Source organism: Triturus cristatus, chromosome 1_2, assembly GCF_964204655.1.
Source record: "Triturus cristatus chromosome 1_2, aTriCri1.1, whole genome shotgun sequence".
NCBI classification, from domain to species: Eukaryota; Metazoa; Chordata; class Amphibia; order Caudata; family Salamandridae; genus Triturus; species Triturus cristatus.
In genome coordinates, this window is record NC_140580.1 from 31,298,915 (window position 1) to 31,311,260 (window position 12,346).

Here is a 12,346-nt window from a genome sequence, read left to right on the forward strand (position 1 = left end):
TGCTTGTTAATTAAATACACTTTTTGAATTTTGAAGAGACTTTATCATATTTTTACACTATTGCTGCAAGACGTCTTTGAAAATGAAGGAGTTCCAAAAGTTAAACAGTGCAGGACTCCCTAGTTACTTCCCTTCTTTAACATCAATGAACCTTTAATTACATGTTTGCTGTTTATTTAACATTGTTTTATTAGTGCTGAGTCAAGTAAAACCGGTCTGCTGTTGACCATGGGGCCACATATAAAGCTCAAGAGGGCAGCATGCGGCCCCGGGCGGTACTTTGAGTATCAATGCCCCAGACAAAAAATCAATTGTCCAGCTGAGACTCACTGTAGGAGCTTGCCTCAATGTAAGTGTTTTAACAGTACAAAGTCTCTAATATGCTGGTCAAAAAGTCACATAACTGCTTTTGGCTTGCAAGCCGCTAGCTATACCAAGGCATCTTACCACCAGAGGTGCACTACCAATGCTAGATTGTAAGCCATTACATAAACAAATAAGGTCTGATAGAGAGGAAGCTGATCATAGGCATAGCTCAAAGGGTACATTTTCAGGGGCTTACTGATTTTGAAGAAGGCATTTTTAGGCTGTGCTTGAGAAATGTCATCCATAAAAAACCAAGCATTGGCAAAGCCAATAGCGGATTGCAATCCGAGAGCTATTTGCGTTGTCAATGTCTTTTAGCCATGTGGAATAGCAGCAAGTGAAGCAACACAACAACAGGGGCATGTCAAGTAACACAACGGGGGTGAGCAAGCCACACAATATGGTATGAGGCGTCGGGAGGTTGGGGAGAAGGGAAATAAGCAAAGTAACGGGGGTCAAATAAACAACACGGGAAGGGATGGAGGACTGTTGGGATTTTACCTTTGTTAAAAAAGCATAGTTGTTTTTACATTGAGGAACATAACATTTACATGCCTGGATATGTGCAACACTAACAGGAAGTATAAAAATGTGGCAGACATGAAATAATGCAGTGATTTAATTTAGATACTCTGATAAAATAGGGTTGCATGAACTTCAAATGCTGCACACATTAATACTACCATTGCTAAAAGCCATTGCAATTAAAATGGAGCTTGGAAATAAAAAAGAGGCATTTCTTTTCTAAGCGTGCCACTGATTTGCTATAAACACTAAGGGCAAACAGCTCAGCAGTACACAGGAATAAAAAGAGGCAGTGCTGCTCTGTGACCAGCAGACTGCTGTTTGCAGTTACCAGCCCAGTCCATAGCTAAAGCAAGCCTAGCCACTGAGCCGTGCCAGGCTGATAGTTTTTCCCACTTTCCACAGTGCTTGTGTTGCAACCTGTTGCTGGCAGTTTGCGTACAACATCCATGCCTTGGAACCCAACTCGATCACCTAAACTCAGATGAGAGGGCAGAGCAGGCCGGACTGTAGATGAGCTGTGACATTAATAAGGTACATTATAGCACTGCACTGATAAGTACTTATTAAAAGTGATAGTTTTGTCTAGCTGGTTTTCTGAACTCACACATTTGAAATCGCTTTCATGTGCACTAATGAAGAAAAAATGTTTTAGTGAAATAAAATATTTGGCCAAGAGCACACATTTTAATTGACGAAGCTGCAATGTATCCAGGTTTTCTAGTTTCACTATGTACAACTCAGTAAGGAAATAGGTATCTATTTGTCTTTCCTTATTTTGAGGCTTTGGAAGCTGTGTGCTTTACATGAACACTAGATACATTACTCAAGCTCACAAGCAATGTTTCAATCATAGGATGTTGAACAGACTCCAAGAGGGTTGGTGAGGGGCACAAAGCAGATCATATTTTTGCAAAGGAAGACATTACACAGGGAGAGCAATACATTTTAAGTGCCCTCCAAAGACCTCCAGGACCATCTGTTTGCATTCACAGCTGAAGTAGAGGCCAGCTTCGGGAGGGAAACACAGCAGTAAGGGAGCAAAGAAACACACAAATTAAAAGCAATTCAGGAGCTGCTGTTCACTGCTGTACACAAAGGAGCCACTACATGACCAGGACTCCCCCTCCACACTTCTCCCTGCTTGAGAGAGGATGCTTGCAAAACATGCCAAATATACCTAAAGTAAAAGAAATAAAATGAAAATCATGCAACAAACAGCTCCCGGCAAGACGGCTGCAGGAGCACATTATTCCACTTGAAACTGCTTCTAGTTTCACAAACACAACACAAACGAGAGGGTGGTGGTGAATGGGTGGCTTGAAACAGGAGTGGGGGAGTTTATGACAGAAGGAGTGGGTGGGTGGGATTGGAGAATAAATGAACTAAGGCACAGGGGAAAAACACAAGTATTCATGCGGAGTGCTGGATCATCAAAAAACGGACTGAAGCAGAGGCAAATGCAGAAAGCACGCATGTGAAGTGCTGGAACACAAAGAGAAAAGTAGCTCCAAAAATGGGAGTAGCGGATGGGCACAAGTATTTGGTCCATGCTCCAGCATAGGGCGAAGCACAAGGAGGGGACATAACATAGGCATGCTTTCACAAACTGGAATGAAGGAAATAAGAGTGACACTGCAGCAAGCAAATGAAAAGCTGTGGGCGGGCTGTAAGCCCATAGTGTGTAAACAACTTGTCTCAAAGAGCTGAGTACTAGAAATCTTAAAAGTGGCTTAGAACCAACCCAATACTTACCTGAACTTACCATTCGTTGATTACAAAGTCGCTCCAATTTTCATGCATCTGATTGGTCAGCGCGTTGTCTGCTTTCGCTTTGCACATCATCCTGCTCTGCTTTGCCTGTCCATGCGGTGGCTTGAAGTTTGGCCCAAGTACAACTTCCAGTCACTGGTGACTGACTACTTGCCAGTGTGCTTCCACTGGCTATGCACTTCGGAAGATACTAGCACTCCATACGAGTGCTTCTGCAGGCCATCTCCTCTCCTCCTCAGTGTTCTTCCTGCATTGAGCATGTCTTAGTGCTTTTTTGGTTACTTAAGACATGCTTCACAGCAGCTAGTACTGCTGTGTAGCATGTCTAAAAACCATTGACAAAACCAATAGATTTTAGAGTTGAAACCTATTGGCTTTGCCAATGTTTGCTTATTCTCAGATAAGTTGGGAGAGTATTTTAGTGGGAGTGTTCAACATGGCAAGACATGTCACCAAATACCTGACCTGCCTAGTGGTAAATAGATTAAGATTTCCCAATTCAGGATTCTGGGTGGTTGATGAGGATCGATAGCTTGTCGTGATAGCTTGAGCAGAGACTAAGTAGACCTTTAAGTGATGCAGGGGTTTTGAATTGTTATCTCCTTTTTAACTGTTGCCAAAGAAGTGACTTAAGAGCAGACTTGATGCAATCTTGTTGTTTGAGGTTGAATTGCAGTTGAACAGAATGGTCCTGACCCATTTTTATTTTAAAGAATGATTTTGTTTAGCTGCCATTTTAGCATTCAAGCAGAGGCATGATTACGGCATGGTCCCAAGTTTTGGGCTTGTTGTGTGGGTAGTGGAAGAGATCCAAGTGATTCATTTCAGGTCACGTAAAAGAGAGGGTTTGCCTGGACCAACCAGTAGGACTTCATCTTACCCTTTTCAAGCGAAGGCATTTTTTCTGCATCCAGTGCTGACCCTGTGAGGGATTTAATGTCACCTTAGGGAGATCTCCAGAGTCATCATCAAGATTTAGGTGGATCTGACAATCATTATCATACACTTAGTAAACAGTTTTGGGCATCTGGAGAGTTCCTTAGAGCAGAGCCATGTAAATATTGAAAAGTTTAGGCAGTAGTGCCGATATTTGAAGTACTCCATTTTTAGGTCTGGCTTGACAGTACAGCTGTCTGCAAGATCTTTTGCTACATGACCTATGTATGTACAGCAGAGGAGTATTTCTCTTGTGCCTTGATATTGGCTGTTTGTTGTATCATTCAGCCTCTTTGGCAGGATTTCCATAGCAATGTGTGAGAGACTTTTATAAAACACAAAAGTACTCTCAATCATCACAATTTAAATATCTGTTTCTTAGATGCAGTGTATACCTCAGGAGTAAAGTGGACTTCCTCTCCCAACCAGTAGTGCGCCAGGAGCCATGTTTGCAGAGTGGTGGAGAGAGGAGGCGTGACCTCCGGAGACCTCTTATCAATCCCACTGTGTGAGGCTTCAGGAAGGTAACAGGAGGGGTAGTTGGCCCCCAAGGATATCCTTGGGGGCCAACTATTCCTCCTGCAACCTCTAGGAAGTCTCACACAGTGGGACTGCTGAGAAGTTTTCAGTGGCCATGGCCCCTTTCTCCACCACTCTGCAAACGCACCTCCTGGTGCACTACTGGTTGGGGGATGAAGTCCCCTTGTCTCTTGAGGGTCCTTGGGGGCCAACTGCCCCTCCTGTTATGTCTAGTAAGTCCCACACAGATGCATTGCTAAGCTGTTGTTGGAGGCCACACCACCTTTCTCCACCACTCTACAAACGCGCCTCCTGGTGTACTACTGGTTGGGGGAAGAAGTCCACTTTAGTCCTGAGGCCCTCAGGAGGCAAGTGGACATCCTCCCCCCTCCCGCAGTGCACCAAGAGGCACGTTTGAAAAGTGGTGGGAAAAGGGAGCATGGCCTACGACCACCTCTCAGCAATCCCGCTGTGTGGGACTTATTGGAGGTAACAGGAGGTCTTGGTGGCCCCCAAGGACCCTCAGCAGCCTGGAGGACTTCATCCCCAACCAACAGCGCTCCAGGAGACGCGATTGCAGAGTGGTGTAGAAAGGGAGTGGGGCCTCTAGCATCTGCCAGTCGCTTTTTCTTTTTTTTTATTATAAAGGAAGGGGGACCATGTGGACCCCATTCGCTGGGACAATTTTGGCCCCTGGGACTCTATCCTCCTGGGCCAGGTATTTTTAGGATGGGGAGGGAAGCCTTGTGGCACCTCTCCGCGGGCCGATTACAGCCCGGGCCCGTTTCTTTTCTTTTTTGCATTGTAATAAAGGAAGGGGGCAGCATGGCCCCCCTTCCCTGGGCTGATTTTGGACCCAGGGATCCCTTAAAGGGGGCCTGCCCTTTTAAAAAAACTATTTTTTACACAAACTTTGGAGCCTGGCCACATTGCCCCCCTCCCAGGCCAATTTCCTCACATGGCCCCCCTCCCATGCCGATCCCAAGGCACCCGGTTTCTCACATTGGGGACCGTGGGGGGAGCCTGGGGGCCCACACGGTCTCTGCCGGTTCCCCGCATCCTGCGTGAGCTGGCATTGCTTTTAAACAGAGGGAGCTGCTGAACATGCAGCTCCCTGTGTCCAAAAGCAATTCTGCTCCACTTCTAGTAAACAAGAGCATTTTTTCTGCTCTTGCTTATTAGAAACAGAGCAATATTTGCTATGGCTTGGTGGGAGCGAGCGGTGCTCCAGCCCATGGCAAACTGCAATGTCCCGGGGGTGGGCACCCCAGGACTTTGCTGGAGTCGGCCCAGGGCAGTGGCCAACACTAGGGACATGTATGGATTATGGAGGTGGGCTGTGTGGCCCCCCTATTTCAAGTATTTAGCCCCGAGGAGGTGGCGGTCCCCAGGGTAGCTGGAGAGCCACGCAGCTCCCCCACCAGTAATTTACATATATTGCCCCAGGGAGGGTGTGGTCCCCGGGGCTTAGAATAGCCTTAAGAGGGGGGCCCTGTGTGCCCCTCTCCTATGTTGCTCCTGGGACCTGGCCCACCTGGCGTCCAATAATGAACGAAGCGCGGGAGTTCTCACTTCATTTTTAAAAACATTTTTGGCAGGGTCCACGCATCCCACCGAAAAATAATGCTTTTGTTTGGGCCTGCGGGATTACCCCCCAAGAAGCCTAGGGGGGGCAGGGTATTTCTACTCCCCTTTTCTTTCTTTTTTAAAAACGTTTGTGGGACCCGGTTCAACCGAGTCCCAAGATGGCTGCCAACACTTTAAGTGTTGGCAGCCAATTAAATTTCAGTAGGCTGTTCGACTCTCAGATATCTATATTTTGTTTACTTAAAACTACTGAATGGATTTATACTATGTAACAAAAAACATGCTTTCTTGACCAACATCTAGCTTTCTGCCAAATTTGGTGTAATTCTGTTCAGCGGTTCCGGCTGTAGTCCTGTTCAAAAATGAAAAATCCCCATAGACAAAACATAGGGAAAACGTGTTTTGGGACCCCTATTTTGTCTCAGCCCCCGCTTGACAGATCACCCCGTAACTTTCAACACAGCAGCTGAACCACAAAGGGGAAGTTTTGTGAAACTTTTGTGAAGATTCATCAAGCGGAGCTAAAGTTATTGGAAAACAAAAAATGCTTTTCCTATGGAAACATTGATCCTACCTATAACTTCCTACTGACAATATATATATATACATGTGTGTGTGTGTGTATATATATATGCACATACATATATATGTAGAAAAAAACACCGCTCGCGCAGCAAGAATCCAGCACTCCGTGAGGCTAATTTTACTCGACTTTTATTTAATGTAATCGCATCATCTACGCGTTTCGACAGCTGCCTACTGTCTTGTTCACGATGCGGAGCGCCATTTTCCATACATTTTTAAAATAGTCTGTCATTAACAGCAACAAAGGACAAAAACTGGCACAATCAACTCTTGTCAGTTCATTACATTATTCAGGTGCCATCTTTTAGCACGTTTTTTACACCAACCTTAGGTATATATTTTTACTTTTTTTGCAAGTTTTATCATTCTCTTTTGCAAGTGCAAATATGGACAACTTAATTCGTAATTATTGTCACATTTCTCAGTGATTCGCTCCGCAAATCTACTAAAATTATGTGAATGCCTTGCTTAATTTTAAATCTGCCTGTTGTAGTAATAGCCAACAATTCATAGCAGAGATCATTCTCCAAAAAGTGCACGTGCTTAGCATTTTAACTCATTTTCTTCATCTTTTCATGATTCAACAGTACTCAGATTAATAAAGTGCTTGTGCTTCTATATATTAAAATTCATATATATACAGTACTAAGATACATCATGTGTAAAGATTTGTTTCTTCTTCCTCACAAGCGGAATGGATGAAGCTCAGCCGTCTGAAACTGAACTCAGACAAGACGGAAGTCCTCACCCTGGGACCATCCCCCTCCGCCTGGGACGACTCCTGGTGGCCCCCGGCACTGGGCACCGCACCCAAGCCTACGGACCACGCACGCAACCTGGGTGTCATCCTGGACTCCTCCCTCACGATGACCAAGCAAGTCAATGCCGTCTCATCAACTTGCTTCTACACCCTGCGCATGCTCCGTAAGATCTTCCGATGGATCCCCACCGAAACCAGGAAGACAGTCACCCAGGCCCTCGTCACCAGCCGCCTGGACTACGGGAACACTCTCTATGCCGGAACCACTGCCAAACTTCAGAAAAGACTCCAACGCATACAGAACGCGTCAGCACGTCTCATCCTGGACATCCCCCGCCACAGCCACATCTCCGCCCATCTGAGAGACCAGCACTGGCTCCCCGACAACAAGAGGATCACGTTCAGACTCCTCATCCACGCACACAAGGCCCTCCACGACATGGGCCCGAAGTACCTCAACAGCCGCCTCACGTTCCACACACCCACCCGCCAGCTCCGCTCCGCCAGCCTCGCCCTCGCCTCCGTTCCACGCATTCGCAAGACCACCGCCGGGGGAAGGTCCTTCTCCTACCTGGCGGCCAAAACGTGGAACTCCCTCCCAACCCACCTACGGCTGACCCAGAACCATCTCTCCTTCAGGAAACAGCTCAAGACCTGGCTGTTCAAGCAGTAGCGACCCCCCCCCCCCAGCACCTTGAGACCCTTGCAGGTGAATAGCGCGCTATACAAATTCGCCGATTGATTGATTAATTGACAAGGTGCAAGTGCTTAATAAAGTGCTAGTGCTTCAGTATATTGTACTCAAATACTTATCACAGTACTTCATTTTAGTAAAGTGCAAATGCATCAACATATTCTTAAATTCATATGCTTATTTCCAAACTCCTTCAATACACAATTATAATATAATTCCATTTTCCATAAAATGCTTAGCCATAAAGTGTAGTTGCTGAGAAATTAAAGAAAGAAAACATTTATATATCTGAGCACCGAGGAGGGTTCGCGAACCGTCCAAGGCATGAGCTTCACTCTGATTGGCTGCCAACACTCCAAACCAGGAAGTGTTGGCAGCCATCTTGTGACTCGGTAGAACCGAGTCACAAGAAAATAGTGAAAAAGAGGTTAAAAAACAAGAAAAGGGGGCAGGGTAGAAACACCCTGACCCCCTAGGCCTGCTCTCGCTTCAATGAAGCAAAGCAAAATTGCTTTAGGGCAAGGGGAGCTGCATGTCAGTAGCTCCCCTTACCCAAAAGCAATGCCGGCTCCCACAGGAGGCGGGGAGCCGGCGGGACCATGGGGGCATTGGGCCTCCCCCCACGGTCCCCAACGGAGTGGCCATGCCCCTGGGGATGGGGTCCCCAGAGCCAGAAGTGGCCTGTGAGGGGGGCCACGCGCCCCCCCCCTTGATAGAAAAAAAGCAACAACAAGAAAACGGACAGGCTGGCCCCGGGGGATGGGGACCCCGGGGCCATAATTGGCCTTTGGAGGGGGGCTACACAGTCCCACTCCGCATAATTTAAAACAAAACAAGGCTGCCAGGGCCCGGGAGATGGAGTCTCAGGGGCCAAAAGTGGCCAGGGAAGGGGGTCCACGCAGCCCCCCTCCCCCCAAAAAATAAAAAAAGAATCGGTAACTTGCCGGAGGCCCCTTACCCTCCCCACACCACTGTGCAAACGCGCCCCGTTGCTTGTTTTAAGTTGGGGAAATAATTCCCCTTTGATCCTGAGGGTCACTGGGGGTCCCTGGGGGCCAACTAGCCCACCAGGTACCTGCAGTAAGTGCCAAAGGGCTGTGTTGCAGAGAGGTGGTCCGAGGCCACGCCCCTTTTTACACCTGTCTGTAACACAACTCTGTGGTGCTTACTGGAGGTACCCGGTAGGCTAGTTGGACCGCAGGGACCCTCAGGATTCAAAGGGACTTAATCCCCCAACTTAAAACGTGCCAAACACGCCTCTTGGCGCACTGCTGGTGGGGCGATGAGGTCCTCTTGTGTCCTGAGGACCTCAGGACACAAGTGGACTTCATCCTCCGAACAGCAGTGCGCCAGAAGCTGCATTTGCAGCGTGGTGTATAACGGCGCATGGCCTCAGAACACCTCTCTGCAACGCAGCTCTGTGGTGCATACTGGAGGTACCTGGTGGACTAGTAGGCCCCCAGGGACCCTCAGGGTTCAAGGGGGCTTAATCCCCCAACTTACAATGCGCCAGGGGGCGTGTTCGCACAGTGGTGCAGGGAGGGGGCGGGCCTGATATAACAAGTGTTCCTTTTTCTGTACCTTTCCTGCCTGTTTTTACCTCTCAATTGTCTCTTTCTACACTCGTCTTCCCTCTTTCTGTACCTTACCTGCCTGTTTTTGCATCCCACTTGCCTCTTTCTGCACTTTTCTTGCTTCTTTCTACACCTCTGTTGCTTATTTCAGCAATCCTCTTGCCTCTGTGTGCACTTGTCTTGCCTGTTTCTGCACCTCTCTTTCCTCTTTTTACACCTCTGTTGGCTCTTTCTGCACCACACTTGCTCCTTTCTACACTTCTCTTGCCTCTTTCTGCACCCCTGTTGCTTCATTCTGCTCTTTCTATGCATCTTTCTGCACCTGTCCTGCTTCTTTCTGCACCCCTGTTGTCTCTTTATGTACCTCTTTTGCCTCTTTCTGCACTTTTCTTGCCTTTTTCTGCAGTTCTCTTCCATCTTTCTGCACGTCTGTTGCCTCTTTCTGTACCTCATTTGCTTATTTCTGCACCCCTGTTGTCTCTTTCTGCACTCATCCTCCCTCTTTCTGTACCTTTCCTGCCTGTCTTGATAGAAAAAAAACAACAACAAGAAAACGGACAGGCTGGCCCCGGGGGATGGGGACCCCGGGGCCATAATTGGCCTTTGGAGGGGGGCTACACAGTCCCACTCCGCATAATTTAAAACAAAACAAGGCTGCCAGGGCCCGGGAGATGGAGTCTCAGGGGCCAAAAGTGGCCAGGGAAGGGGGTCCACGCAGCCCCCCTCCCCCCAAAAAATAAAAAAAGAATCGGTAACTTGCCGGAGGCCCCTTACCCTCCCCACACCACTGTGCAAACGCGCCCCGTTGCTTGTTTTAAGTTGGGGAAATAATTCCCCTTTGATCCTGAGGGTCACTGGGGGTCCCTGGGGGCCAACTAGCCCACCAGGTACCTGCAGTAAGTGCCAAAGGGCTGTGTTGCAGAGAGGTGGTCCGAGGCCACGCCCCTTTTTACACCTGTCTGTAACACAACTCTGTGGTGCTTACTGGAGGTACCCGGTAGGCTAGTTGGACCGCAGGGACCCTCAGGATTCAAAGGGACTTAATCCCCCAACTTAAAACGTGCCAAACACGCCTCTTGGCGCACTGCTGGTGGGGCGATGAGGTCCTCTTGTGTCCTGAGGACCTCAGGACACAAGTGGACTTCATCCTCCGAACAGCAGTGCGCCAGAAGCTGCATTTGCAGCGTGGTGTATAACGGCGCATGGCCTCAGAACACCTCTCTGCAACGCAGCTCTGTGGTGCATACTGGAGGTACCTGGTGGACTAGTAGGCCCCCAGGGACCCTCAGGGTTCAAGGGGGCTTAATCCCCCAACTTACAATGCGCCAGGGGGCGTGTTCGCACAGTGGTGCAGGGAGGGGGCGGGCCTGATATAACAAGTGTTCCTTTTTCTGTACCTTTCCTGCCTGTTTTTACCTCTCAATTGTCTCTTTCTACACTCGTCTTCCCTCTTTCTGTACCTTACCTGCCTGTTTTTGCATCCCACTTGCCTCTTTCTGCACTTTTCTTGCTTCTTTCTACACCTCTGTTGCTTATTTCAGCAATCCTCTTGCCTCTGTGTGCACTTGTCTTGCCTGTTTCTGCACCTCTCTTTCCTCTTTTTACACCTCTGTTGGCTCTTTCTGCACCACACTTGCTCCTTTCTACACTTCTCTTGCCTCTTTCTGCACCCCTGTTGCTTCATTCTGCACTTTCCATGCTTCTTTCTGCACCTGTCTTGCTTCTTTCTGCACCCCTGTTGTCTCTTTATGTACCTCTTTTGCCTCTTTCTGCACTTTTCTTGCCTTTCTCTGCAGTTCTCTTCCATCTTTCTGCACGTCTGTTGCCTCTTTCTGCACCTCATTTGCTTCTTTCTGAACCCTTGTTGTCTCTTTCTGCACTCGTCTTCCCTCTTTCTGTATCTTTCCTGCCTGTTTTTGCATCTCACTTACCTCTTCCTGCACCTCTAATGCCTCTTTCTGCAGTTCTCTTGCCTCCTTTTGCACTTCACTTGCCTCTTTCTGTAACTCTCTGGCCTCTTTGTGCACCTCTCTTGCCTCTTTCTGCATCCCTGTTGCTTCATTCTGCACTTTCCATACCTCTTTCCGCACCTGTTTTGCTTCTTTCTGCACCCCTGTTGTCTCTTTATGTACCTGTTTTGCCTCTTTCTGCACCTTACTTGCCGTTTCCTGTGGTTCTCTTCCCTCTTTCTGCACGTCTGTTGCCTCTTTCTGCACCTCATTGCTTCTTTCTGCACCCCTGTTATCTCTTTCTGTACCTTTCCTGCCTGTTTCTACACCTCTCGCCTCTTTTTGTACCTCTATTGGCTCTTTCTGCACCTCACTTGCTCCTTTCTGCACTTCTCTTGCCTCTTTCTGCACCCCTGTTGCTTCATTCTGCTCTTTCTATGCATCTTTCTGCACCTGTCCTGCTTCTTTCTGCACCCCTGTTGTCTCTTTATGTACCTCTTTTGCCTCTTTCTGCACTTTTCTTGCCTTTTTCTGCAGTTCTCTTCCATCTTTCTGCACGTCTGTTGCCTCTTTCTGTACCTCATTTGCTTATTTCTGCACCCCTGTTGTCTCTTTCTGCACTCATCCTCCCTCTTTCTGTACCTTTCCTGCCTGTCTTGATAGAAAAAAAACAACAACAAGAAAACGGACAGGCTGGCCCCGGGGGATGGGGACCCCGGGGCCATAATTGGCCTTTGGAGGGGGGCTACACAGTCCCACTCCGCATAATTTAAAACAAAACAAGGCTGCCAGGGCCCGGGAGATGGAGTCTCAGGGGCCAAAAGTGGCCAGGGAAGGGGGTCCACGCAGCCCCCCTCCCCCCAAAAAATAAAAAAAGAATCGGTAACTTGCCGGAGGCCCCTTACCCTCCCCACACCACTGTGCAAACGCGCCCCGTTGCTTGTTTTAAGTTGGGGAAATAATTCCCCTTTGATCCTGAGGGTCACTGGGGGTCCCTGGGGGCCAACTAGCCCACCAGGTACCTGCAGTAAGTGCCAAAGGGCTGTGTTGCAGAGAGGTGGTCCGAGGCCACGCCCCT